Here is a 4,089-nt window from a genome sequence, read left to right on the forward strand (position 1 = left end):
AGTTTTGGCTCGAGACCATATAATGAAAAAAAAAAACATTATTAAAAGAGAAAGACCAATGCCTAAATTAAATATAAATAGGTCAACAAAAAATTTCGACATTTTGACGATGAAATTTATGACGAATGACGATTCTTTCGTAAAATTGAAGCAATTTGGAAATCAAAATAGAATAGAATTTAACATTGGTAGACAATATAAAATAAATATTGAAAATTATAACAAGATAATTACGTTTAATAGGTATATCTAAATTAATAGATGTCATATGTTTTTTCTCAAAGCAAGAATTGGCATTTAGAGGGCATAGGGAATTTATTGAATCTAATAAGAAAGTTCAATATAATTACCTCCGATATTTATTAAGTACGTCAGATAATCTATTAAAAACACATTTAAAGAAGTATGCGGTTTTTACTGGCTTATCGAACAAACGAATACGAACGGGGCCTGACGCGCAATTAATTGATTGCCCTGTAAGTCGGCTTCTTACAGAAACACGGCTTCCCTATCATCAAATGTCACGGCACGCCACTGCCCTATTCTACCCTACGCTACCCTGTATATATGTTGACCAATTACAGTCAAACCTGTTTTTGCGTGGTCTTTTTCTGTGCGATTTGTTTTGTGCAGAATATGAAAATTTCAATCAAATTGGAACATAATTGACTCCTGTAAAATTTCTTAAAACTCTATTGGATGTTTTCTATGACATCAGCAGGTTTTTTCATTTTTTATCCAGAAAATTTTTTTCTCATACGTTTTTTTCGGTCCCCTCTTATTTTAATAGAATAAAAATCATAAATTTTATGTTATATTTGAACAGATGCGGTAAGTTAGCTCCTTTCCAGCTTTAGACTGCAGGTGTGAAATTTCACGTCTTGTTAAATGAAATAACACTTCCTGCAGCTATATTTATCAAATAAAAATAATCGTTAAAAAATGATTTTAACTTTTTAATGTTAGATTCGTATTTAAGTGGAAATAATTAATTAATATGAAAAATAAAATTCTTGGAGGATTTTTGTTTCTATTAGGGATTGCAGAAAAAAGCCCAAGGAGTTAAAAAACAATTCCTAGTTATTTCGTACGGTTTTGAGTTATTTTCTACGTGAGACTTTTTATGCGGTCCCTATCCACCGCACAAAAACAGGTTTGACTGTACTCACAAAACATTTTAAAACTTTTACCTTTTTCAGGACGTAACAAAATGTATGGATGCCTTCGGATATTTACTTCGCGGGCTTATAAGTTTGGTTCTTCGTTACCTGAAGTCAAAAACGTATCATTAGCAATGAAAAGCTGTATGCGGAATGGAAAATGCGTATAATTTGCCGTCTGCAACTTGCTCAGGAATACTAATATTTTAATTTTCTTCAGACTTTTAAAAAAATATATTCATAATAATTAAATTCAATTTTGTTTATTTTATTTAAAGATTATCAAATCTTTCTTTTGTTGGTTTTTTGTTGAACTCTCGTAATTCATTAATTTTTATGTTTTAAAATTTCCCAGTTTAATTTATAATCTTTGAACAATAACTCAGATAGGTATCTTATTTCGGTTAATGTTACCTATGGTTCCAAAATGGCGGTCGTCTCTGATTCCAGCAAATAGAAGAAAGGAAACAGTGGGGACGCACGTTCTAACCTATTCTAATAATTTTGTTGGTAATAATTATGGTAATTTATTAGAATAGGTTAGGTTAGGTTAGAACGTGCATCCCCAGTTTCCTCTCTTCTATTTGCTGGAATCTGAGACGAGCCGCCATTTTGAAACCATAGGTAACATTAACCCTTATTTCATCTTATTTTACACTTAAATCTTTCCTCCTTTTTGTTAGCTTTACTATTCATATAGAGACTGGCATTCAGTCTTGTTTCTCGGGAGAGACAGCTGAAATTGCTACGAATCTCTGAACAATACCTCGACGATTTATTTAATAGGAATCTCATGTTACCTGCTGCGATTAAAATGTCCGAAAGAGTTCAGGGGAAAATGTATGGAGATGAAATTTATACAATCCGTTTTTTGAATGATTTGAAAAATTGCCTTTATCCTGTTTGCAAAAAAATTTCTGAAATTAGTAATGACCAATTCCAGCGGTTTATCAGTAAGCTTAAGGACAACCTAAAGTTTGCAATTGGATGATACTACTAATATTTCTAACCTGGCACAGTTACGGCCGGATGGCCGAGCGGTAAAGGTGGCAGCCTACCGCTCTGGGGGACCCGGGATCGAATCCGAACGGGTCGAATAATCCCCAGGAATTTTTCGGGGGGTGGTCCGTTCGGATATGTCGGGCCCCGTCCCTCACCACCCGGTCGCCCCATTGTGGGCCTGGCCGAACCCATAATGGGCCTACTAAAAGAGGCCCTCTTAGTGCCCACAGGGCGGAAAGAGTTAAAAAAAAAAAAAAAACCTGGCACAGTTACTTTATGCAAGATATAAGGAAGCAAACAAAGATTTATTGAAAAATCCAGGACAATATACATTAAAATATTAAAAAATTTAATAACAAAACAACACAAGAAAAGATTTTTCCACATAGAATTTTCTATTCGTCCATTCACAACTGTCAAATACAATAACAATACAGCTGTAAATGGACAAATAGAAGAGAATATACAGAAAAACTTTCCCTTCTCATATTGTTTAATTTTTAAATTTCATATTTTAATTTTTTACTTTGTCATCCTTGGAAGGGCACAAAAAAGAGGAAGACATGTATTAAAATCGATGACTCCATCTGATAGTTCTGTATATGACTAGGAAGGACAAATTATCAGATCAAGTCACCTACCACCAATGAGCTTCCAACCAGGACAGGTAGTCCTTGGCCATGTAAACCACTTCCTATGCTGATATGGGCTTCAGGTTACTTTCATATGAGCCAGAGCCCATATGATTTAGCCTGTTGATAGCATTTTGTTGAGATAAAGCTATATCCAGTAGTCTGTGTCCACTCTATAAATGTATCAGATCTGAATTTCATGACAAGACAACACAAAATTTGATCTTCCCCAATAGTGGTTGTTGGCAGTCTACCGTATCCAGGAGCAACAAAATCAGTTTCCTCAATGTATGAAGAATGTTTTCACAGTAGACCCGTTCAGTTTACAAATCTACGGCATAATCATTCCACCATATCAATTCTGGAGGATCTGCTCACAAACCAACAATCACAGACAGCACCAAATTTTATACTAACCTTTGTTTATATATTGATGACTATGCAAGGCATAAAGTAGCAAATATTTGCATATCCAGCTGAGTGGAAGGTGTTCATAAATTTATTGCTTCTACTTTGAACAGAATAATGTTTAAAAGCATACATCAAGATGCTTGTTAGTGTATGTACTGATTTTTGCTGTGGTGTATAGTTCAAGTGGAATACTTTCAGTACAGTTTCTTTACCGATTATAAATGAATCTGCTTGTAAGTAAAAACGATACAAAATATTTTTTAATATAAAATATAATCATTTTATTTATTTTACATTTTTAAAGTTGATTTGGGTACAGTGTGTCTTAGAAAAAGAAGTTATACTAATTCTTTATTTTGAAAATTAATTCTATTTAATATTATCTCTCTTTGTACTGGAGAAAATTTCTTTGGTGATTTTTGAGGATAATTTGACTTCAAAAATATTTACTGTATGTTACTATATGAGATCATATTATATGAAAATTTCTAATATTTAAATACATTTAGAAATCACAATAATCAATTTAAATAGTCAAATTTGTAACGTTTCTATATTTTAATAACATACATCAATAATTAAGAAAATATTACAGCATCATCTGTTTACATAAGTTTGGTTTTAGAAAACTAGAAGCTCTGAAGCAGGGATTTAAAAATATATCACAGTTATCCATATCAATTACGTGTACACATTTGGCACACTTTCCATAATACATTCTTTTCTGTATTATATGAGTTTTATACATTTTTAAAAATAAATAAAATGAATTAATATATTGAAAACATTGAATTGTAATAAATTATAACAAACCGGAAAAGAAATTCTAATTTCAAATTAAACATTATAATATTTTATTAACATGAAATTAGAAAATATAATTC

Source organism: Centruroides vittatus, unplaced genomic scaffold, assembly GCF_030686945.1.
Source record: "Centruroides vittatus isolate TY-2023 unplaced genomic scaffold, ASM3068694v2 contig_1074, whole genome shotgun sequence".
In the NCBI taxonomy this organism is placed as follows: domain Eukaryota; kingdom Metazoa; phylum Arthropoda; class Arachnida; order Scorpiones; family Buthidae; genus Centruroides; species Centruroides vittatus.